The sequence below is a fragment of the Salvelinus fontinalis genome, chromosome 4 (genome assembly GCF_029448725.1).
Source record: "Salvelinus fontinalis isolate EN_2023a chromosome 4, ASM2944872v1, whole genome shotgun sequence".
NCBI classification, from domain to species: Eukaryota; Metazoa; Chordata; class Actinopteri; order Salmoniformes; family Salmonidae; genus Salvelinus; species Salvelinus fontinalis.
In genome coordinates this window covers 36,532,061-36,558,487 of record NC_074668.1, presented here as the reverse complement: position 1 = coordinate 36,558,487, position 26,427 = coordinate 36,532,061, and the positions used below count along the sequence as shown (strand labels likewise).

The 26,427-nt window shown below is 44.1% G+C and overlaps 1 pseudogene; it reads left to right on the top strand.

Moving 5' to 3' along the window:
- The first annotated feature begins 2,614 nt into the window (after positions 1-2,614).
- On the top strand, positions 2,615-23,333 carry LOC129852864 (coiled-coil domain-containing protein 42 like-2-like; annotated as a pseudogene).
- The last annotated feature ends 3,094 nt before the right edge of the window (positions 23,334-26,427 follow it).

The following is a 26,427-nucleotide window of genomic DNA, read 5'->3' as shown; positions in this document are numbered from 1 at the left end:
GCCACTGGTCTAGTGCTGTATATAGTCCATACAGCCTGCAGTATAGATCCATGTATGTGTTAAACAACCCTAATCCTGCAGGTTTAGAGGGTCAGAGGCTGTTCAAGTGGTGGACAGAGACCCATCCTAATTTCCCATCTGTTTGTAGCATGGAGCTCTGTGAGGAGGCACAGTGACCAGCCTGCATGTCTCCAGTGCGGCACTCCATGAGGAGGCCCAGTGACCAGCCTGCATGTCTCCAGTACGGCGCTCCATGAGGAGGCCCAGTGACCAGCCTGCATGTCTCCAGTGCGGCGCTTCATGAGGAAGCCCAGTGACCAGCCTGCATGTCTCCAGTGCGGCGCTTCATGAAGAGGCCCAGTGACCAGCCTGCATGTCTCCAGTACGGCGCTCCACGAGGAGACCCAGTGACCAGCCTGCGTGTCTCCAGTACGGCGCTCCAGGAGGAGGCCCAGTGACCAGCCTGCATGTCTCCAGTACGGCGCTCCACGAGGAGACCCAGTGACCAGCTTGCATGTCTCCAGTACGGCGCTCCATGAGGAGGCCCAGTGACCAGCCTGCATGTCTCCAGTGCGGCGCACCATGAGGAGGCCCAGTGACCAGCCTGCATGTCTCCAGTACGGCGCTCCATGAGGAGGCCCAGTGACCAGCCTGCATGTCTCCAGTGCGGCGCTTCATGAGGGGGCCCAGTGACCAGCCTGCATGTCTCCAGTACGGCGCCCCACGAGGAGAACCAGTGACCAGCATGCATGTCTCCAGTACGGCGCTCCATGAGGAGGCCCAGTGACCAGCCTGCGTGTCTCCATTACGGCGCTCCATGAGGAGGCCCAGTGACCAGCCTGCGTGTCTCCAGTACGGCGCTCCATGAGGAGGCCCAGTGACCAGCCTGCGTGTCTCCAGTACGGCGCTTCATGAGGAAGCCCAGTGACCAGCCTGCGTGTCTCCAGTACGGCGCTCCATGAGGAGGCCCAGTGACCAGCCTGCGTGTCTCCAGTACGGCGCTCCATGAGGAGGCCCAGTGACCAGCCTGCGTGTCTCCAGTACGGCGCTCCATGAGGAGGCCCAGTGACCAGCCTGCGTGTCTCCAGTACGGCGCTCCATGAGGAGGCCCAGTGACCAGCCTGCGTGTCTCCAGTACGGCCCTCCATGAGGAGGCCCAGTGACCAGCCTGCGTGTCTCCAGTGCGGCGCTTCATGAGGAGGCCCAGTGACCAGCCTGCATGTCTCCAGTACGGCGCTCCATGAGGAGACCCCCTGCTGCACAAAAAGACAAACCACCTCTAATAGAGTCATGCTCTGTTCACCAGCCCAGAAACTCAAACAAACTACTATTAGACCCTAGAAACGTCCTTCTCATAAACACATGAATAGGCACAGACAGGCAGACAGACAGACACACACATACACATACACATACACACACACACACACACACACACACACACACACACACACACACACACACACACACACACACACACACACACACACACACACACACACACACACACACACACATATGAAAGCGAGGAAAGGGGAGTGGAGACGCACCCCCCAGTGAGTAGTTGGAGGGTTGGGGGTCGACGTGGAGCCAGTGTCCAGTCTCATTACAGACAGGGGAGTTGAGAGGCATGCTAATCCACCCATCCCCCTCCACCCATACACCCATGCACACACATACACACATCCGTCTTTCACCATCTAGAAAATCAGCAAGTGCGACTTCAAATAATTGTATTTAATTATATTAGTTTTTAAATTATAACGTCTCATGTCAATCAACTTTAAAAGTCTAAAAGCAACTGCAGATGAGACTGTAACGTCCAGGCCTCAGGGCCTACTTCAGCAGCCAGGCAGCACATGCAGCCAGCAGGCTCCTTCCCCAGCATTCCCCCAGTGTTCCCTGGAGGTTTGTTGTTACCCATGTTTCATGATGTTGGCAAACAGCCCAACAAGACCCCTGTAGAGACACTAACACACAACAAAAACATCAATAAACAAACAAATGCATAAACACACCCCTACACACATCCCCCAATGCACACACACGCCTTTCCTATTTACTATCCCATTGTTGGCTATATTTTCCCCTACTCCCCCCTCCCCTCCCCAAACATACACACATATACACTCCATGTGTCCCTCAAATATGGTTTCTCATCACTAATCGATGAGCCCGAAGAGCATCATTACCATAAACACAGACTTCCTCTCAGGGACGTACACGCTTTGTTTGGGCTGTCCTGTTGACCTTTAATAATGGATATCCAAATGTTTATCACCTCTGCTCAGTGGGGGAGAGAGAAGGAGAGAGGGGAGCATCTTTTAGGAAGATCCACTTTGGTTTTTTAACATTTGTTTTCTTCCCTTTTTGTTAGTTACTGCAGATTTAGGCTTTGTGTTCGTGCATCCATCAAAGTAGCTGGAGTTGAAATGTGTGATGAGGTGGAGAGGGACAAGCTTTGATTGGGAAAAAGGGAAGGAAGGATTTATCTAATTGAATTTATTTTTGAGACCTTCAAACCTTCTTAAAATGAATAAGAGTTCTGGCCAAATTAGGAGAGGAGGTAAAGTCATTATTATTCCTTATTTGCCATTATAGTTAAGATCCAATGATGGTTATTGGCAAGAGTGGAGATGGGCTCAATCCGAAGGATCAGGACGGGGGAGCTAGGAGGGCATCAAGAACTTCCCTGAAGTATGTGTGGTGCCTCCACTCATCTCACTTCGGTCTCTTGGTGGACCCACTCTCCACAAGTAGAGCCCCACCAGCCACTATACTTGAATTTAATTCACAAGGTATTACAAACTGATCACAGTATTTAAGTGGCAGCCTTTCTCCAATGTATTTACAATGACATCATCCACAGACTTTGGTATATTAGGGAAGGAGTGGGAGCTTAAAATCCCTAAAAGGGCATTGCGCCCTAAAGTACAAAGAAGTACTTGTATTTTGTTTTGTGTGTTTTCTCTGTTAAATGTTTGCTTAGCCTACATGTTCACACGTTTTATAAATGTAATGTATACAATAACTATGTATTCATACTTTAACTCTTTAACTCTGCCCTCATATGACATGTCTGATAAAATGTTTTATCTGGTTTTTCAATGACAGACGAAACAGACAAGGTTTGATTCTAGACCTTGATTCTTTACAAGTAAAGGCCAACAAAATCCAACTTATTATATGGAATGTGCACAGATGTGGTTTTCCTGCAAGAGCTACACTTCAAACAATGAGAAATGTAATACTTAAAGTGGAGCTTGGTTGGAGGGGCCTTTGCAGCCACCTACTGTAGTAACAGAAGATGTTTAGGCATCCTGATAAATAAGAATACACCCTTTTCCCTTATATCCCAACACATGGACCAAGGCCATTTTCAAATGTTGAATTGTACCTTACAAGGTGGAAAAAATGCAATTGATTTAATGGTATATCCCCCATGGGCAAATCTGGTGTTTTTAGATAGAATTGAAGCTATATTAGATCAGACCCACACTGGAACCATTAGTTTAGCAGGTGACCTAAATCAAGCATTCAGCAAGTTAGACAGAGCAATAAAAAAGGGAAATTCAAGAAGCCTCCAAAGAGGCTGACCAATTTCATCAATATACAATATTTTACAGGACACCTGGAGATTATTATTCCCAACTACAAAAGGCTACTCCTTCTTTTTCAAAGTAAGAAAAGCTATTCAAGCACGAACCACCGCATTTAACCATGGAAAGAGGTCTGGAAATATGGCTGAATATGAACAGTGTAGTTACTCCCTCCGCAAGGCAATCATACAAGTAAAATGCCGGTACAGGGACAAAGTGGAGTCGCAATTCAACGGCTCAAACACGAGACGTATGTGGCAGGGTCTACACGAAATCACGGATTACAAAAAGAAAACCAGCCACGTCACGGACACCGACGTCACGTTTCCAGACAAACTAAACACCTTCTTTGCCCGCTTTGAGGATAATACAGTACCACTGTCAAGGCCCACTAACAAGGACTGCACCCCCCCTCCTTCTCTGTGGCCGAAGCGAGTAAAATATTTAAACGTGTTAACCCTTGCAAGGCTGCTGGACCAGACGGCATCCCTAGCCGTGTCCACAGTACATGCGCAGACCAGCTTGCTGTTGTATTTGCGGACATATTCAACCGCTCCCTATCCCATTCTGCTGTCCCCACATGCTTCAAGATGGCCACCATTGTTCCTGTACCTAAGAAGGCAAAGATAACTGAACTAAATGACTACTGCCGCATAGTCAGTGATGCCAACTTAGCAATTTTGCTAGATTTAGCAACTTTTCAGACTACCCTGGCAACTTTTTTTTCAAACAGCACCCAGCAACAAATGTAGTTACTTTTAGAAATGTATTTGGAACTTTTAGCAACTTTTGAAAAGTGACTCAAACGCTAAAATGCACGCATTTTCCCTCTAAATTACACAAAACAATTTTCTCTGTCACACACTCAGTCACAACACACGTGCCTGGCTGCAAAAGTGCTTTGTGAGTGACGTCAGCAGCAGGCGCTCAGCTCGTGCACAGGCAGCAGCAGGCCAGAAGCAATTTCAGCAAATTGCAAATCATTGTTGGCTGAGCTGCCTGTGCACGAGCTAAGCGTCTGCTGCTGACGTCACTCACAATGCATTTTTGCAGCCATTCACGATAACTAACTACCAATACACTGCTTAAAACTATAATTGTTCAGAATGTGTAGGTTTACTAGATAAAAAGAAAATAAACAAAATGTAATTGTTCAATAATGGGTAATGTGTAATTGTTCAATAATGAAATGTGTTGTGTTTAAAAATAAAAATACCTGATCATATAAAATGCGTTGTGTTTATCTTAATTTTACAAATAAAAATATGTGATAAACAAACAAATCTAAACTAACAAATGTCAAATCATAATTTTTGCTGAGATAGCCAGTCAATTTGAGTAACGTTATTGTGTATTCTACGTAATGATGCAGTTTTATGTAATTACGCAATGATATCACAACGTCATTTAGCAACTTTTAGCACCAAATTGACCTGCCTCTAGCAAATCCCCCCTGAAAATTAGTTGGCAACACTGCGCGTAGCACTCAATTCTGTCATCATGAAGTGCTTTGAGAGATTAGTCAAGGATCATATCACCTCCATCTTACCGTCCACCCTAGACCCACTTCAGTTTGCATACCACCCCAACAGGTCCACAGACGATGCAATCGCCATCACACTGCACACTGCCCTATCCCATCTGAACAAGAGGAATATCTATGTAAGAATGCTGTTCATTGACTACAGCTCAGCATTCAACACCACAGTACCCTCCAAGCTCATCATCACGCTGGAGGCCCTGGGTCTCAACCCCGCCCTGTGCAATTGGGTCCTGGACTTTCTGACGGGCAGTCCCCAGGTGTTGAAGGTAGGAAACAACATCCCCACTTCGCTGACCCTCAACCACAAGGGTGCGTGCTCAGCCCCCTCCTGTACTCCCTGCTCACCCACGACTGCGTGGCCATCAAATCAAATCATATCAAGTGTATTTATAAAGCCCTTCTTACATCAGCTGATGTCACAAAGTGCTGTACAGAAACCCAGCCTAAAACCCCAAACAGCAAGCAATGCAGGTGTAGAAGCACGGTGGCTCGGAAAAACTCCCTAGAAAGGCCAGAACCTAGGAAGAACCTAGAGAGGAACAAGGCTATGTGGGGTGGTCAGTCCTCTTCTGGCCGTGCCGGGTGGAGATTATAACAGAACATGGCCAAGATGTTCAAATGTTCATAGATGACCAGCAGGGTCAAATAATAATAATCACAGTGGTTGTCGAGGGTGCAACAAGTCAGCACCTCAGGAGTAAATGTCAGTTGGCTTTTCATAGCCGATCATTCAGAGCATCTCTACTGCTCCTGCGGTCTCTAGAGAGTTGAAAACAGCAGGTCTGGGACAGGTAGATTGCCTGTGAATGCCTCCAACTCAATCATCAAGTTTACAGACGACACAACAGTAGTGGGCTTGATTACCAACAACGGCGAGACAGCCTACAGGGAGGAGGTGAGGGCCCTCGGAGTGTGGTGTCAGGAAAACAACCTCTCATTCAACGTCAACAAAACAAAGGAGATGATTGTGGACTTCAAGCAACAGCAGAGGGAGCACCCCCCTATCCACATCGAAGGGACAGCAGTGGAGAAGGTGGAAAGTTTAAAGTTCCTCACCGTACACATCACAGACAAACTGAAATGGTCCACCCACACAGGCAGTGTGGTGAAGAAGCCGCAACAGCGCCTCTTCAACCTCAGGCGGCTTAAGAAATTTGGCTTGTCACCCAAAACCATGACAAACTTCTACAGATGCATAATCGAGAGCATCCTGTCCGGCTGTATCACAGCCTGGTACGGCAACTGCACCACCTTCAACCGCATGGCTCTCCAGAGGGTTGTGTGGTCTGCACAACGCATCACCGGGAGCAAACTACCTGCCCTCCATGATACCTAGAGTGCCTGATGTCACAGGAATGCCAAAAAGATCATCAAGGACAACAACCACCCGAGCCCCTGCCTGTTCACACCGCTACCATCTAGAAGGAAAGGTCAGTACAGGTGCATCAAAGCTGGGACCGAGAGACTGAAAAACAGCTTCTCTCTCAAGGCCATCAGACTGTTAAACAGCCATCACTAACTCAGAGAGTCTGCTGCCTACATTGAGACCCAATCACTGGCCACTTTATTAAATTGATCACTCATCACTTTCAACAATGCCACTTCAAATAATGCCAGTTTAATAGTGTTTACATATCTTGCATTACTCATATCATATGTATATACTGTATTTTATACCATCTATTGCACCTTGCCTATGGCGCTCGAACATCGCTCATCCATATATTTCTATGTACATATTCTCATTAGGTGGCTTTTACTTGCACAATATATTGAAATGCACTAAAAACGATCAAAGGGTACAAATTGAAGATTTGCATGTTCATCCCCAGAATCTTTTCACTTGTCTGTTTTCAAAAGATGGAGCTAAGGACATGAACAACTTCATAGTACAGAACACTATAACAACATGGAAGGAAATGAAACGCATTCTACAATAACCAATATCACTCCCTAAAAACACACCGCTATGGAACAATCCTTGGATAGCTTTACAGAAATCCCAGATAAATTGGCCCACATGGTAAACTAAAGGCATAGAAACCGTAAACTACATGGTAATAGGAAATACTATATATATATACACTGCTCAAAAAAATAAAGGGAACACTTAAACAACACAATGTAACTCCAAGTCAATCACACTTCTGTGAAATCAAACTGTCCACTTAGGAAGCAACACTGATTGACAATAAATTTCACATGCTGTTGTGCAAATGGAATAGACAAAAGGTGGAAATTATAGGCAATTAGTAAGACACCCCCAAAAAGGGAATGGTTCTGCAGGTGGTGACCACACACCACTTCTCAGTTCCTATGCTTCCTGGCTGATGTTTTGGTCACTTTTGAATGCTGGCGGTGCTTTCACTCTAGTGGTAGCATGAGACGGAGTCTACAACCCACACAAGTGGCTCAGGTAGTGCAGCTCATCCAGGATGGCACATCAATGCGAGCTGTGGCAAAAAGGTTTGCTGTGTCTGTCAGCGTAGTGTCCAGAGCATGGAGGCGCTACCAGGAGACAGGCCAGTACATCAGGAGACGTGGAGGAGGCCGTAGGAGGGCAACAACCCAGCAGCAGGACCGCTACCTCCGCCTTTGTGCAAGGAGGAGCACTGCCAGAGCCCTGAAAATTGACCTCCAGCAAGCCACAAATGTGCATGTGTCAGCATATGGTCTCACAAGGGGTCTGAGGATCTCATCTCGGTACCTAATGGCAGTCAGGCTACCTCTGGCGAGCACATGGAGGGCTGTGCGGCCCCACAAAGAAATGCCACCCCACACCATGACTGACCCACCGCCAAACCAGTCATGCTGGAGGATGTTGCAGGCAGCAGAACGTTCTCCACGGCGTCTCCAGACTCTGTCACGTCTGTCACATGTGCTCATGTGCTCAGTGTGAACCTGCTTTCATCTGTGAAGAGCACAGGGCGCCAGTGGCGAATTTGCCAATCTTGGTGTTCTCTGGCAAATGCCAAACGTCCTGCACGGTGTTGGGCTGTAAGCACAACCCCCACCTGTGGACGTCGGGCCCTCATACCACCCTCATGGACTCTGTTTCTGACCGTTTGAGCAGACACATGCACATTTGTGGCCTGCTGGAGATCATTTTGCAGGGCTCTGGCAGTGCACCTCCTTGCACAAAGGCGGAGGTAGCGGTCCTGCTGCTGGGTTGTTGCCCTCCTACGGCCTCCTCCACGTCTCCTGATGTACTGGCCTGTCTCCTGGTAGCGCCTCCATGCTCTGGATACTACGCTGACAGACACAGCAAACCTTTTTGCCACAGCTCGCATTGATGTGCCATCCTGGATGAGCTGCACTACCTGAGCCACTTGTGTGGGTTGTAGACTCCGTCTCATGCTACCACTAGAGTGAAAGCACCGCCAGCATTCAAAAGTGACCAAAACATCAGCCAGGAAGCATAGGAACTGAGAAGTGGTGTGTGGTCACCACCTGCAGAACCATTCCCTTTTTGGGGGTGTCTTACTAATTGCCTATAATTTCCACCTTTTGTCTATTCCATTTGCACAACAGCATGTGAAATTTATTGTCAATCAGTGTTGCTTCCTAAGTGGACAGTTTGATTTCACAGAAGTGTGATTGACTTGGAGTTACATTGTGTTGTTTAAGTGTTCCCTTTATTTTTTTGAGCAGTGTATATACTTATATATATATATATATATATATATATAATTATTTCCATGACACAATTAAAAAGCACTTTTGGACTGACCAATGTAGACATTTTCAAATATATGCAATTTAAAACTTTTATATCACAAAATTTCTAACTGAAAACTTTTGGACATCAGAGCGATGTTGGAATCGTATTTGAGTCAGAAAAAGATAGTCAAATGATAGGTAAACGTAGTAGTATAAACGAATGTATAGAATTTATTATACAATAGACAAAATTAACAAATTCTACAGCACAGCTTCAGAGTCACATCACGTGTAGAACTAACAATGAGTCAATAATTCCTGCTTTCTGGGAGTGCTATAAAGTCCAAAAGTTATGGGCAGTTAGAAAGCTGGCTGTCAGAAGTTGGATAATGTAAATCTACTTTTAATCCGTCTATCTGCATATTTCAAGAAATGTCATATGGGGGTATAGTGAGATACCCAATGAGTCGGACAATATTATTTTTGTCACTTGTATTGAAGAAGCTATTACTTAAATACTGGAAGTCAAACAATACTCCAATGTTAAGTGAATGGAAGAATCACATTCTTTATTATTTCAATATAATATGTAAAAAATCTGGCTACAGACAGAAACAACATAAAACAATTTGAAGTCATATTGGCCACAGTCTTACAAGCATTAGAAACAACATTGGGTGTGGCTACTGTGAGAACATGTGCGTCTGAGCAAGTGTGATGTCTTTAATGTTTGTGGAAATGTATGTATGTAAATGTTAAGTTGTCTATTGTTTTTGACCATGTATTGTTAAAAAAATTATAATAAGTTAAATAAATAAAAAAATTTTTTAAAGGGATGTGTGATGTGTGTCTGAAGTGTGTGTATATTCATGGCTGGAGGTTGATGTGTGTGTGCTGGTGTCTGCCCCTCCTCTCCTCTCCCAAGGGACAGCAGAGTGACAGAGGGAGACCCAGGGATGGATGGAGCAGAAAACGACAAACAATCACAGATGATCAGCCTGAGAGTCAGGAGGATGCCTTCAAATATTAATCAGCTGTTAAAAGGTCTGGTGGCGTTTACATGGGTGTGAGGTCCCCATCTCCTCAACCTCACACTGTCATCCCCGACAACACACTTTTATTTTAATAGCATCGCTACATTAGCATTAACAACTTTGTATGTATCATGTGTGTGTGTGTCCCCGTATGAGTGTGTGTGGCATCTACATGCATGAGTGGCCTGTGTGTGTGTATTTCATCAAAAATACATACAGCTGCGTCTCCCTACTCCTTCCATCGCTATATTGTTATTTTTTCCCTCCAATGGCTCTAGGTCACGGCACTATGCGTGTGTGTGCGTGTGTGTGTGTGTGTGTGTGTGTGTGTGTGTGTGTGTGTGTGTGTGTGTGTGTGTGTGTGTGTGTGTGTGTGTGTGTGTGTGTGTGTGTGTGTGTGTGTGTGTGTGTGTGTGTGTGTCACGTTTGCATTTGTAGATGCATTTTCCTGGTCCTGCTGCTCTCCTCTCGTCTGTCTCACCATCTTCAACACAATATGATCAGTAGAGTTACAGTCAACTGGTAGGCATAACATCATACTGTATTTCCATTAGCTACATTAGATGATTGTTAATAACAGTCCCATCTGTCTCCTGTTGTGTTGTAATGTAGTCTAACAAAGGTGACGACTGAGCTGTTTACTGTCTGCAGTCTGAAGATGACAAGGCTCTCTGGATCACAGGTAGCAACTAGTCAGTGAAGATCAGTTTAGTCACTAAAAAAGACTGGATGTATTAGCGGTGGCACAGTCCACAGAGAAATGTGTGATATCGGGTGTGAGACAGCTTGAAATCACGAGATTACACTTCTCTCGCTTTGTCAGCAGCCGTTGGTCAGATGGGGAAAATGCACACGCACACACACGCACACACACGCACGTCTGTGGCTATCTGAAAAGATTCTGTGTAGTGAGAAATAAACTCAGCAAAAAAGAAACGTAAAAGATAATTCGTAAAAATCAAAATAACTTCACAGATCTTCATTATAAAGGGTTTAAACACTGTTTCCCATGCTTGTTCAATGAACCATAAACAATGAATGTACATGGACCTGTGGCATGGTCATTAAGACACTAACAACTTACAGACGGTACGCAATTAAGGTCACAGTTATGAATACTTGGGACACTAAAGAGGCCTTATGTAATAAAACATAAGTTAGTTGAAATCAAATAATTTAAATACATTAAGACAGTTAGTTTGGCAAAAAAAACCTAAGCCAACATTTGTGGGTTACATCTTTTGTCCAATGGAAAATAATTGCAAAAAAGGCAGATGACCTACGTAGCAAATTAGGCTAAAGTATCATTTGAGGGCTCACTAATGCAATAAAGTGAGCAGAAAGTAAACAAAATGTAGACTGAATTGTTTGTCTTTCACAGATACCATTTAAAACAACTCTGAAACTCTGACTCTGAAAAACACCAAAAGAAAGATGCCCAGGGTCCCTGCTCATCTGCGTGAACGTGCCTTAGGCATGCTGCAAGGACGCATGAGGACTGCAGATGTGGCCAGGGCAATAAATTGCAATGTCCGTACTGTGAGACGGCTAAGACAGTGCTACGGGGAGACAGGACGGACAGCTGATCGTCCTCGCAGTGGCAGACCACGTGTAACAACACTGGATCAGTACATCCGAACATCACACATGCGGGACAGGTACAGGATGGCAACAACAACTGCCCGAATTACACCAGGAACGCACAATCCCTCCATCAGTGCTCAGACTGTCCGCAATAGGCTGAGAAAGGCTGGACTGAGGGCTTGTAGGCCTATTGTAAGGCAGGTCCTCACCAGACATCACCAGCAACAACGTCGCCTATGGGCACAAACCCATCATTGCTGGACCAGACAGGACTAGCAAAAAGTGCTCTTCACTGACAAGTGGCGGTTTTGTATCACCAGGGGTAATGGTCGAATTTGCGTTTATCGTCAAAGGAATGAGCGTTACACCGAAGCCTGTACTCTGGAGCGGGATCGATTTGGAAGTGGAGGGTCCATCATGGTCTGGGGCGGTGTGTCACAGCATCATCGAACTGAGCTTGTTGTCATTGTCATCCTGACATAACCCTCCAGCATGACAATGCCACCAGCCATACTGCTCGTTCTGTGCATAATTTCCTGCAAGACAGGAATGTCAGTGTTCTGCCATGGCCAGCGAAGAGCCCGGATCTCAATCCCATTGAGCACGTCTGGGACCTGTTGGATCCGAGGGTGAGGGCTAGGGCCATTCCCCCCAGAAATGTCCGGGAACTTGCAGGTGCCTTGGTGGAAGAGTGGGGTAACATCTCACAGCCAGAACTGACAAATCTGGTGCAGTCAATGAGGAGGAGATGCACTGCAGTACTTAATGCAGCTGGTGGCCACACCAGATACTGACTGTTACTTTTGATTTTGACCCCCCTTTGTTCAGGGACACATTATCCCATTTCTGTTAGTCACATGTCTGTATAACTTGTTCAGTGTATGTCTCAGTTGTTGAATCTTGTCATGTTCATACAAGTATGTACACATATTAAGTTTGCTGAAAATAAACGCAGTTGACAGTGAGAGGACGTTTCATTTTCTGCTGAGTTTATATAGACTAAATATAGACCTTATAGATATGCAGGTAGGCTATAAATAGAAGTAGAGAGAGAGACAGAGATACAGAATGGAAAACAGACCACATGCCTTATCAGACACACACACACACACACACACACACACACACACACACACACACACACACATACACACACACACACACACACACACACACACACTGTAGTGGAGCTTCTATGTCAGTAGTTTGCCATTGGGGGCAACAGAGGCTTTGTCCATGTATTGCCATAGAGACAGGATAGTACAGCAGGGTAGAGGGCAGTCCGAAGGGAAAGTTTCTCAAGTTTCTAACTGCTGATCAGAAACTCCCTGGAGACAGCAGATAAAATTGCCTTGGATCAAGAAAATTGCCTGTGTGGGACAAAGATCTGATGAGTGGAGCCACACAGATGATTGAGAAACAGACATAGATCGGAGAGGTGGATCAACAGCTCCAGATAATAATCATAGCAATCATAAAAACAAAGTGACAAAAATGTGACTATCGGAGTTAACATACTGTATGTACCTGGGATAGTGTGTTTCACAGGAGTTTAAGATGGAGAGTTTGCGAAGGCGGAGAGATAAGGAGGAGAAACTGAAGGAGTCTCTGCTCAAATTTGACAAATTCCTCATATTGGGTGGCTAACACACACACAGACACTGGAAAAACCATCATAGTCACATGTGCCATCTTGCAGGAGAACGAGGCAAAGCGAGGCCATGTTGAGAAGAAGTCGGAACGAGAGAGGGATGCTGTGTGTCAGAAAGAGGGAGGGAGAGACAAGAGTGCGCTCCTGGAGGCTTGCAAACTGAGGCTGCAGTGCATGGTGGAGAAGATTGCCCTCTACTGGACCTTCCTGGAACAGGTCCTCAAACTGATCAAGGTACCCAAAACTGGCACTCACTACGGCTTGTTCATTTGTGCCAATTTGAAGTTTGAAGTTTCTGGGAAAGTTACAGAAAATGACCTGAAAAGTTATAATGGCTAAACCTCTACAATTCACCCCTCCTGAGAAATGTGTTTATCTATTAAACTTTTTGGTCTCTGGATATGCTGCTAACATTCTTAAGTTAAAAAAAAACTTCCATATTTCTTGTGGGATCAGCGCACTTGCATTCTCTTGGAAATGTGGGCTGATTAATCTAACAGCTCATGTTTGTTGCAAATGGAATTTCCACATTCTGGTTCAACCCAAATCCCAGCTTTAACCACAACCCTAACCCTAACGTCATGTCCACATCCCGGTTCAAACCTAATCCTCAACCATAACCCTAAACCTAGCTTCATGTTCAAATGTATAATGTGTGCATGTGTACAGTTGAAGGCGGAAGTTTACGTACATCTTAGCCAAATACATTTAAACTCAGTTTTTCACAATTCCTGACATTTAATCCTAGTAAAAAGTCCCTGTCTTAGTTCAGTTAGGATCACCACTTTATTTTAAGAATGTGAATTGTCAAATTAATAGTAGAGAGAATTATTTCTTTCAGCTTTTATTTCTTTCATCACATTACCAGTGGATCAGAAGTTTACATACACTCAATTAGTATTTGGTAGCATTGCCTTTAAATTGTTTAACTTGGGTCAAACATTTCAGGTAGCCTTCCACAAGCTTCCCACAGTAAGTTGGGTGAATTTTGGACCATTCTTCCTGACACAGTTGGTGTAACTGAGTCAGGTTTGTAGGCCTCCTTGCTCGCACATGCTTTTTCAGTTCTGCCTACAAATTTTCTATGGGATTGAGGTCAGGGCTTTGTGATGGCCACACCTTGACTTTGTTGTCCTTAAGCCATTTTGCCACAACTTTGGAAGTCTGCTTGGGGTTATTGTCCGTTTGGAAGACCCATTTGTGACCAAGCTTTAACTTCCTGACTGATGTCTTGAGATGTTGCTTCAATACACCCACATAATTTTCTTTCCTCATGATACCCATCTATTTTGTGAAGTGCACCAGTCCCTCCTGCAGCAAAGCACCCCCACAAAATGATGCTGCCACCCCGTGCTTCACGGTTGGGATGGTGTTCTTCGACTTGCAAGCATAACGATGGTCATTATGGCCAAACAGTTCTAGTTTTGTTTCATGAGACCAGAGGACATTTCTCCAAAAAGTACGATCTATGTTCCCATGTGCAGTTGCAAACTGCAGTCTGGCTTTTTTTATGGCTGTTTTGGAGCAGTGGCTTCTTCCAGGTTATGTCGATATAGGACACGTTTTACTGTGGATAGAAATACTTTGGTACCTGTTTCCTCCAGCATCTTCACAAGGTCCTTTGCTGTTGTTCTGGGATTGATTTACACTTTTCGCACCAAAGTACGTTCATCTCTAGGAGACAGAACACGTCTCCTTCCTGAGCGGTATGACGACTGTGTGGTCCCATGGTGTTTATACTTGCGTACTATTGTTTGTACAGATGAACATGGTACCTTCAGGCATTTGGAAATTGCTCCCAAGGATGAACCAGACTTGTGGAGGTCTACAATTTTATTTCTGAGGTCTTAGCTAATTTCTTTTGATTTTCCCATGATGTCAAGCAAAGAGGCACTGAGTTTGAAGGTAGGCCTTGAAATACATCCACAGGTACACCTCCAATTGACTCAAATTATGTCAATTAGCCTATCAGAAGCTTCTAAAGCCATGACATAATTTTCTGGAATTTTCCAAGCTGTTTAAAGGCACAGTCAACTTATTGTACCAACTGGAATTGGGATACAGTGAATGATAAGTGAAATGATCTGTCTGTAAAAAAAATGACTTGTAGATGTCCTAACCGACTTGCCAAAACGATAGTTTGTTTAACTTCTTTGGTATAGGGGGCAGCATTTTCACTTTTGGATGAATTTCGTGCCCATAGTGAACTGCCTCCTACTCTGTCCCACATGCTAATATATGCATATTAATATTACTATTGGATAGAAAACACTCTGAAGGTTCTAAAACTGTTTGAATGATGTCTGTGAGTATAACAGAACTCATATGGCAGGCAAAAACCTGATAAAAAATCCAAACAGGAAGTGAAAATTCTGAGAGTGGTCGTTGTTAAAGTCATCGCCTATTCAATTCCCTGTAATATATGGATCTGTTTGCACTTCATACGCCTTCCACTAGATATCAACAGTCAGTAGAACGTGGAATGAAGCTTATGCTTTGTTGTGGGACCGGATGGGAGGGGAATGAGTCAGTGGTCTGGCAGATTGCCAGTCACGCGCTTTCCTCATTATATCGTCCTGCGTTCCATTACTTATAGAGACTGAAAAGAATTCTCCGGTTGGAACCTTATTGGATATAAATGATAACAACATCCTGAAGATTGAATCTCTACTAAGTTTGACCAGTTTATTCGACCTGGAATATAACTTTTTGAAGTTTTCGTCCAACGTTTGCCTGCATCTGAGCGAGCGTTTGGACACGTGTACTACACATGCTAGCAAAATTAGCTAATTGGACATAAGTAATGGACATTATCGAACAAAACAACGATTTATTGTGGAACTAGGATTCCTGGCACTGCATTCTGATGAAGATAATCAAAGGTAAGGGAATATTTCTGATGTAATTTCGTATTTCTGTTGACTCCAACACGGCGGAGAAATGTTGTTACTATCTGAGCGCCGTCTCAGATTATTGCATGGTGTGCTTTTTCCGTAAAGTTTTTTTTATTTTTTATCTGACACAGCGGTTGCATTAGGAACAAGTGTATCTTTAATTATATGTAAAACATGTATTTTTCATCAAAGTTTATGATGAGTATTTCTGTTATTTGACATGGCTCTCTGTAATTACTCCGGATATTTTGGAGGCATTTCTGAACATGGCGCCAATGTAAACCGAGATTTGTGGATATCAATATGCACATTATCGAACAAAACATAAATGTATTGTGTAACATGATGTCATATGAGTGTCATCTGATGAAGATGTTCAAAGGCTAGTGATTAATTTTATCTCTATTTCTGGTTTTTGTTACTACTATCTTTTGCTGGGAAAATGGCTGTGTTTTTCTGTGGCTATGTACTGAGCTAACATAATTGTTTGGTGTGCTTTCCCCGTAGATCCTTTTTGAAATCAGACATGTTGGCTGGATTCACAACATGTGTAGCTTTAATTTGGTGTCTTTCATGTGTGATGTCATGAAAGATTGATTTTTATAGTAATATATTTGAATTTGGCGCGCTACATTTTTTCTGGATTTTGGCCAAGTGGGACGCTACTGTCCCACCTATCCTAGAGAGGTCCACAAAACATTTGTGGAGTGGTTGAAAAATAAGTTTTAATGACTCCAACCTAAGTGTATGTAAACTTCCGACTTCAACTGTATATTTAGTATGAAGAGATATGGCTGCTGCTGGGGAGGTTTGCCACCCTGCTATCTACCAGAGAGCAATTGCGGCAGAGGGAAAGAAGCGAGGTGCAGGGTCAGGCTGACGGCCAACCGGGGGCACAACAGAGATACACAGACCAGCAGAGCTGCGGTATTCTGCAGAAGAAAAACCTGTTGTCTCAGCTACAGACAGAGCTGGACCAGATGCGCGTCAACACTCTCAGATGGGTACCGGACCTGATCACACACTCACACACCTTTAGATGGGTCCCAGATTTACCATATAGTACAGTCCATGTGTCTATTTCCAGACTATAAACCGTTTTTGGGGGGGGGACGGGGGGGGTTCAGGTGAACACATGGTACCACATCCAAACCAAAGCAACAAAGGAGACACTTCTATTGGGCCAAACCAAAGTGGTAACCTTTAATCTTTACCACATGATGGGTGGGACCGCAGGGTAGGAAGAGGGAGTAGCCATCGATGACACAGTGACACAGCTGGAGAAAATTTGTGACGTCACAGCTGGAGAAGCTCAGTGATGTCATAGCTGGAGAAGGTCAGTGATGTCACAGTGATGTTACAGATAGAGAAGGTTAGTAATGACAGCTGAAAGTCAGCTATTGCCGCGTTAACTTGCTAGTCGGAACTAGGAAACTCTGGCATTTCCGACTTGCTGGTTGCACTGGTTGCAGTGCCGCTGTCAACGAATCAGCAAGTCGGAAGTTTTTGAGTTTCCTAGCATATGAACATGGCATATGTCACGGTGATGTCAGAGCTGGAGAAGGTTAGTGATGTCACGTTGATGTTACAGTTAGAGAAGGTTAGTGATGTCACAGTGTTGTAGAGTAGAGGGCAAAATAATTTGCTTACAGTAAAATCCGAATGTATTTTGCTCTCCAGACCCAGCTCTTCATTCAGGATCAGTCTGCTATAGTTAACAACCTCAAACAGAGCCCTTCTCAGCTTCCTACTAAAGCCAGTTTACCATGTGTAGGATGATCAAGTGGACAGACAGAGGATACTGCAGGGATTATTGTTGGGGGTTGGCATTCCATATCTTGTGCTGTTTCCACACAGATACGAATGTGATGATCATCACTGTGCAGCAAACATGCCATGATGACAATAATACTTCTGCAATTAGTCCACATTTGAGATTTTTGGTTCCAACCGCTGTGTCTTTGTGAGACGGATGATCTCCGTATTTGTGGTTCCACTCAGCATGGAGGAGGAGGTATCATGGTGTGGGGGTGCTTTGCTGGTGACACTGTCTGTGATTTATTTAGAATTCAAGGCACACTTAACCAGCATTGCTACCACAGCATTCTGCACCGATACACCATCCCATCTGGTTTGTGCTTAATGGGACTATCATTTGTTTTTCAACAGGACAAGGACCCAACACACCTCCAGGCTGTGTAAGGGCTATTTGACCAAGAAGGAGAGTAATGGTATGCTGCATCAGATGACCTGGCCTCCACAATCACCCGACCTCAACCCAAATGAGATGGTTTGGGATGAGACTGTTGGTTTGGGATGAGACTTCAAGACTGTTGGAAAAGCATTCCAGGTGAAGCTGGTTGAGAGAATGCCAAGAGTGTGCAAAGACAAGGGTGGCTACTTTGAAGAATCTAAAATCTAAAATATATTTTGATTTGTTAAATATTTTGTGCTTACTACATGATTGCATATGTGCTATTTCATAGTGTTGATGTCTTCACTATTATTCTACAATGTAGAAAATAGTAAATATAAAGACAAAATCCTTGAATGAGTAGGTGTGTCCACACTTTTGACCGGTACTGTATATACGGTGCATTCTGAAAGTATTCAGAACCCTTGACTTTTTCCACATTTTGTTACGTTACAGCCTTATTCTAAAATTGATCAAAATAAAATAAAATAGCATTCCTATTACAGCCATTAAACTCTGTAAGTGGTGAAATCCCTGGGCAGTTTCTTTCCTCTCCGGCAACTGAATTAGGAAGGACGCCTGTATCTTTGTAGTGACTGGGGGTATTGATACACCATCCAAAGTGGAATTAATAACTTCACTTCACAGTAACTGCTTTTTTTGGGGTTTTTTAACATCTACCAATAGGTGCTCTTGCAAGGCATTGGAAAACCTCCCTGGTCTTTGTAGTTGAATCTGTGTTTGAAATTCACTGCTCGACTGAGGGACCTTACAGATAATTGTATGTGTGGGGTACAGAGATGAGGCAGTCATTCAAAAATCATGTTAAACACTATTATTGCACCCAGAGTGAGTCCATGCAACGTATTATCTTGCTAAGTACATTTTTACTTCTGAACATATTTAGGCTTGCCATGACAAATGGGTTGAGAACTCATTGACTCAAGACATTTCAACTTTTCATTTTAAATGTATGTAAAAATTCAGAAAAACGAATTCCATTTTCACATTATGGGGTATTGTTTGTAGGCCAGTGACAAAACATCTCAATTTAATCCATTTTAAAAGCAGGCTGTAACACGACAAAATGTGGAAAAAGTCAAGAGGAAGTTAATACTGTACATATGAAGTGGGTAAAACAGTATGCAAACATAATTAAAGTGACCAGTGTTCAATGACTATGTACATATAGGGCAGCAGTCTCTAAGATGCAGGGTAGAGTACCAGGTGGTAGCTGGCTAGTAACAGTGACTAAGTTCAGGGCAGGGTACTGGGCGGAGGCTGGCTAGTGGTGACTATTTAACAGTCTGTTGGCTGTTAAATATTCTGCCCTGTCTGTCGGGTGAGTATTATTGGTTGGTATTGTATGTGCCATTAGGTTCCACTCTGTGTTTAGGCTATTGTAACAGCATGTGTGGTAGTCTTTCATATGTGTAGTAGTTTGTTGCGTCGTATTGCTTAGTTTATCATTTGTGTCGACTTTGAATTCAATCTAAGCCACAGATTGTTAACTTCCTCCATGTTGTACTTGACCTTTATAGACGCGGACCTGAAGACATTCAAGCAGCACTCTGAGAGCAAGCATCCCAAGTCTCCAATGATCCCAGTACTGGTTGATGTGCAGGCCTAAGTGACCACACACACTCAAATTGACCTACAGCTTGGTTAATATTCTTCCATTATTCACACACAGTAGACATATTGTAAACCACCATGTTGTCAACAAAATGCTGTCCTCAATGCTTAAATTGTATTGTGTATGGCTCAATTTGTGAAAATGCTGTGATCAAATCAAATCAAATCAAATCAAATTTATTTATATAGCCGTTCGTACATCAGCTGATATCTCAAAGTGCTGTACAGAAACCCAGCCTAAAACCCCAAACAGCAAGCAATGCAGGTGTAGAAGCACGGTGGCTAGGAAAAACTCCCAAGAAAGGCCAGAACCTAGGAAGAAACCTAGAGAGGAACCAGGCTATGAGGAGTGGCCAGTCCTCTTCTGGCTGTGCCGGGTGGAGATTATAACAGAACATGGCCAAGATGTTCAAATGTTCATAATGACCAGCATGGTCAAATAATAATAATCACAGTAGTTGTCGAGGGTGCAGCACCCCAGGAGTAAATGTCAGTTGGCTTTTCATAGGCGATCATTAAGAGTATCTCTACCGCTCCTGCGGTCTCTAGAGAGTTGAAAACAGCAGGTCTGGGACAGGTAGCACGTCCGGTGAACAGGTCCGGGTTCCATAGCCACAGGCAGAACAGTTGAAACTGGAGCAGCAACACGGCCAGGTGGACTGGGGACAGCAAGGAGTCATCATGTCAGGTCGTCCTGAGGCATGGTCCTAGGGCACAGGTCCTCCGAGAGAGAGAAAGAAAGAGAGAAAGAGAGAATTAAATAGAGCATACTTAAATTCACACAGGACACCGGATAAGACAGAAGTACTCCAGATATAACAGACTGACCCTAGCCCCCCGACACATAAACGAATGCAGCATAAATACTGGAGGCTGAGACAGGAGGGGTCAGGAGACACTGTGGCCCCATCCGATGATACCCCCGGAAAGGGCCAAACAGGAAGGATATAACCCCACCCACTTTGCCAAGGCACAGCCCCCACACCACTAGAGGGATATCTTCAACCACCAACTTACCATCCTGCGACAAGGCCGAGTATAGCCCACAAAGATCTCCGCCACGGCACAACCCAAGGGGGGGCGCCAACCCAGACAGGAAGATCACGTCAGTGACTCAACCCACTCAAGTGACGCACCCCTCCTAGGGACGGCATGAAAGAGCACCAGTAAGCCAGTGACTCAGCCCCTGTAATTGGGTTAGAGGCAGAGAATCCCAGTGGAGAGAGGGGAACCGGCCAGGCAGACAGCAAGGGCGGTTCGTTGCTCCAGAGCCTTTCCGTTCACCTTCACACTCCTGGGCCAGACTACACTCAATCATAGGACCTACTGAAGAGATGAGTCTTCAATAAAGACTTAAAGGTTGAGACCGAGTCTGCGTCTCTCACATGGGTAGGCAGACCATTCCATACAATTCACGATGAGTGAATAAAATCACTCATCGTCTTTAAGGTTGTGATTCACAAACACACGATGACCACGATTTGAATCCTGCAACTGAGACGGAATGACGTCGAGGGACACACACTGAGACCCCGAGTATGACTGGACATGGCCGGATATTTTGGACAACGACCTAAAAAGGGTGTAGAAGCACGGTTTTGACCGTTTCTGCCTGCCCTGACCCTGAGGCTGCCTGCCGTCCTGAACCTTTGCCCCACCTATCTGAATTGCTGACCTCTGCCTACCCTGACCCTGACTGCCGTCCTGTACCTTTGCCCCAACTATCTGGATTACTGACCCCTGCCTGCCCTTGACCTGTCTTTTGCCTGCCACTGTTGGATTAATAAACCGTGGTTAATTCGATGTTATGAGTACCTGGTCATGCCGTTTGGACTCACCAACGCTCCCGCTGTCTTCCAGGCCCTGGTCAACGATCTTGCCCGGGACATGTTGAATCGTTTTGTTTTTGTCTATCTTGATAACATCCTGATTTTCTCCCGTTCTGCCCAAGAACATGTTCTCCATGTTCGACAATTCCTTCAGCGCCTCTTGGAGAATCAGTTGTTTGTAAAAGCGGAGAAGTGCAAGTTCCACCGCTCCACTGTTTATTTTCATCACTGAAGGGAATGTTCAGATGGATCCGGAAAAAGTGAGAGCGTTGGTGGATTGGCTCCAACCCATGTCTAGGGTGCAGCTACAACGGTTTCTGGGGTTTGCTTATTTTTACCGCAGTTTCATTAGGGGCTACAGCAACCTGGCGGCTCCCCTCTCTGCGCTCACCTCTCCCAAGGTACTGTTCACATGGTCCCCAGCAGCGGACAAGGCTTTTGTGGATCTGGAGCAACGATTCACTACTGCCCCCATCCTCATCCATCCGGATCCAACCCATCAGTTTGTGGTGGAGGTTGACGCTTCCGACATGGGAGTAGGGGCCATCATTCATCCTTGTGCCTTCATGTCCCACAACACCCTACCCCTTATTCCACACTATGCCTTTTATGCCCCATGGTACCTCACCCTCGGCAGTGATGGAAAAAGTACTCAATTGTCATACTTGAGTAAAAGTTAAGATACCTTAATAGAAAAGTAAAAGTGAAAGTCACCCAGTAAAAAAAAAAAAAAAAGTCTAAAAGTATTTGGTTTAAAATATATTTAAATATCAAAAGTAAATGGAATTGTTAAAATGTACTTAAGTATCAAAGTATAAACCATTTCAAATTACTTATATTAAGCAAACCAGACGGCACAATTTTTTGGGGACGGATAGCCAGGGGCACACTCCAACACTCCAACGCATAATTTACAAACGAAGCATTTGTGTTTCGTGAGTCCGACAGGTCAGAGGCAGTAGGGATGACCAGGGATGTTCTCTTGATAAGTGTGTGAATTGGATGATTTTCCTGTCAAAATGTAACAAACTTTTGGGTGTCAGGGAAAATGTATGGAGTAAAACGTACATTATTTTGTATTTAGGAATGTAGTGAAGTAAAAGTAAAAGTTGGCAAAAATATCATTTGTAAAGTAAAGTACAGATACCCCAAAACACTACTTAAGTAGTATTTTAAAGTATTTTTACTTAAGTACTCTACACCACTGAACCTCGGACACTTTGGGACTCTCCATCTTATCTCTATCACCCATTTTCCCTATGCTACTTCCTTCACTTGTTTTTCTCCCAATTTGATCAAATGTGGACTCAGTAACACATTTAAAGTGTTGTGGTGTCCTGTTTAAAAAATTAACCTGTGTAATGCTGACCTGCTTATTCTGGTAATTAGTCTGAATGCAGTGTTAAATGTCCTTCTCACAATTGACAGCAGCAACATGGATGTACATGTATCTGTGTTTAGGCATGGCTTCCTTGTTTTGAGTCCTATGTGTGTTTAGTGTGTTGACCTAGTATTTTATATTAAACCTACTTTACACATCCAGTTGTTTCTCCATTTGTAACTCACATATCAAAAATCTAAATATGCTGTTTTACATTGTGTTATTTGTGCTGGTCTAATTCCTAAAATGGAAAAGCAGAAGTTCTCTATTTGTGTCTCCACTTTGTTCTTTTTCTGCCAGAAGGGGAGGAGAACAACAACATTGACTAAAGTTACATTTTCACAGTGCAGGATCTACTGCATGCATAGAGAACACCTACAAAACGTTTTAGATAAGGGGCAGGGGCTAGGTGTCTCCCACCTTGCGGAGCACAGTCTCTCGCTGGCGGTTCTCAGCAATCAGGGCCTGGTTTCCCAAAAGCATCTTAAGGCTAAATTCATCCTTAGAACTTTCATAGGAGCAACGTTATATCTCCAAGCTGTTTCCCAAAACCATTGTTATTAACCTTGCACTTGAAAACGCTTGTAATCTAGTGCCTTCCTCAGACAACTCGTAGAACAGCTTATAGACAACTAAACATAGAATTACATGATTTATCCGTCTCTCTGTGACCGCCCATAACATCAGAATGAAGTTGACTACAAATCCAAAAGTTGCCAATGTCTTTGCAATTGATACAAACAAGTGACATATAAAAAGTCACTTTGAATGAAAACCAAGATGACTGCATTAAAATATAAACCGTAAGCTATAGGCCTATGTCAAACATTAAAATACATTTCATGTTCAATCAATGGACTTCTACTTTGCTACTTCTAGGCTACTGTTTGTAATTTTGTAAGGAGCCTAAAACTCACTCACTCTAAGCATGCCCCAGCATCATCACATACAGCAACTCATTTGCATAATATTGTGTGACAGGCTGAGAGACATTCGAATGTGTAAACACATTACATTATCCCCTTCTTAGACTGAAACACACCCTGTGTTTAATAACATGGATACATTTGTTTTTACAATTACTCATGGAATCTGTACAGTAACCATATACATTCAGAATGCATTGACAATACATTCAGTACAGAATTCACAACACATTAAGTGTGTGCCCTCAGGCCCATACTCCACTACCACATATCTACAACACAAAATCCATGCGTTGGTGTGTGTATAGTGCGTATGTTATCATGAGTGTATATGCATGTGTCTGTGCCTATGTTTGTGTTACTTCACAGTCCCCGCTGTTGCATAAGGTGTACCAAAGACTGTGGGCTCTCCTTCAACGTGACCGACGTTAACCGTCGCAAGGCTGCTGGCCCAGACGGCATCCCTAGCCGCGCCCTCAGAGCATACGCAGACCAGCTGGCTGGTGGGTTTACGGACATATTCAATCAATCAATCCCGATCCCAGTCTGCTGTCCCTACATGCTTCAAGATGGCCACCGTTGATCCTGTTCCCGAAAGCTAAGGTAACTGAACTAAATGACTATCGCCCTGTAGCACTCACTTCTGTCATCATGAAGTGCTTTGAGAGACTAGTCAAGGATCATATCACCTCCACCCTACCTGATAATCTAGACCCACTCCAATTTGCTTACCACCCCAATAGGTCCTGAGATGATGCAATCACCACCACACTGCACACTGCCCTATCCCATCTGGACAAGAGGAATAACTATGCAAGAATGCTGTTCATTGACTACAGCTCAGCATTCAACACCACAGTACCCTCCAAACTCATCATTAAGCTTGAGACCCTGGGTCTTGATGCCGCCCTGTGCAACTGGGTCCTGGACTTTCTGACGGGCCACAGACAAACTGAAATGGTCCACCCACACAGACAGCGTGGTGAAGAAGGCGCAACAGCGCCTCTTCAACCTCTGGAGGCTGAAGAAACTTGGCTTGTCACCTAAAACAATCACAAACTTCTACAGTTGTACAACCGAGAGCATCCTGTCGGGCTGTATCACCGTCGGGTATGGCAACTGCACCGCCCACAACCGCAAGGCTCTCCAGAGGGTGGTGCGGTCTGCACAGCACATCACCGGGGGCAAACTACCTGCTCTCCAGGACACCTACAGCACCCGATGTCACAGGAAAGCCAAAAAGATCATCAAGGACAACAACTACCCGAGCCACTGCCTGTTCACCCCGCTATCATCCAGAAGGCAGGAGGTCAGTACAGGTGCATCAAAACTGGGACCGAGAGACTGAAAAATAGCTTCTATCTCAAGGCCATCAGACTGTTAAACAGCCATCACTAACATAGAGAGGCTGCTGCCAACATACAGACTCAAATCACTGGCCACTTTAATGAATGGATTGAATAATGGTATCACTAGCCACTTTAAATAATGCCACTTTAATAATGTTTACTTATCCTACGTTATTCATCTCATATGTGTATAGTGTATTTTATACCATTTATTGCATCTTGCCTATGCCACACAGCCATCGCACATCTGGACATATTCTTATTCCATCCCCTTACATTGTGTGTATAAGGTAGTCGTTGTTAATTTGTTAGATTACTTGTTAGATATTACTGCACTGTCGGAACTAGAAGCACAAGCATTTCGCTACACTCACATTAACATCTGCTAACCATGTGTATGTGACAAATACAATTTGATTTGTATTTTTATCTGTTTTTTAAATCTGATTCTACTGCTTGCATCAGATACCTGATGTGGAATAGAGTTCCATGTAGTCATGGCTCTATGTAGTACTGTGCACCTCCCATAGTCTGTTCTGGACTTAGGGTTTGTGAAGAGACCTCTGGTAGCATGTCTTGTGGGTTATGCATGGGTGTCTGAGCTGTGTGCTAGTTGTTTAAACAGACAGCTCGGTGCTTTCAACATGTCAATACCTCTCATAAATACAAGTAGTGATTAAGTCAATATTTCCTCTACTTTGAGACAGGAGAGATATTATTAATGTTTGCTCTCTGTGTACATCCAAGGGCCAGTCGTGCTGCACTGTTCTGAGTCAATTGCAATTTTTCTAAGTCCCTCTTTGTGGCACCTGACCACACGACTGGACAGTAGTCCAGGTGTGACAAAACTAGAGCCTGTAGGACCTGCCTTGTTGATAGTGCTGTTCAGAAGGTAGAGCATCACTTTGTTTGGGACAGACTTCTCCGCATCTTAGCTACTGTTGTATAAATGTTTTGACCATGACAGTTTAGAATTCAGGGTTACTTTCAAGCAGTTTGTCATTTCAACTTCCTCAATTTCCACATTATTGATTACAAGATTTAGTTGAGGTTTAGGGTTTAAACGAATGATTTGTCTCAAATACAATGCTTTTAGTTTTTGAGATATTTAGGACTAACTTATTCCTTGCCACCCATTCTGAAACTAA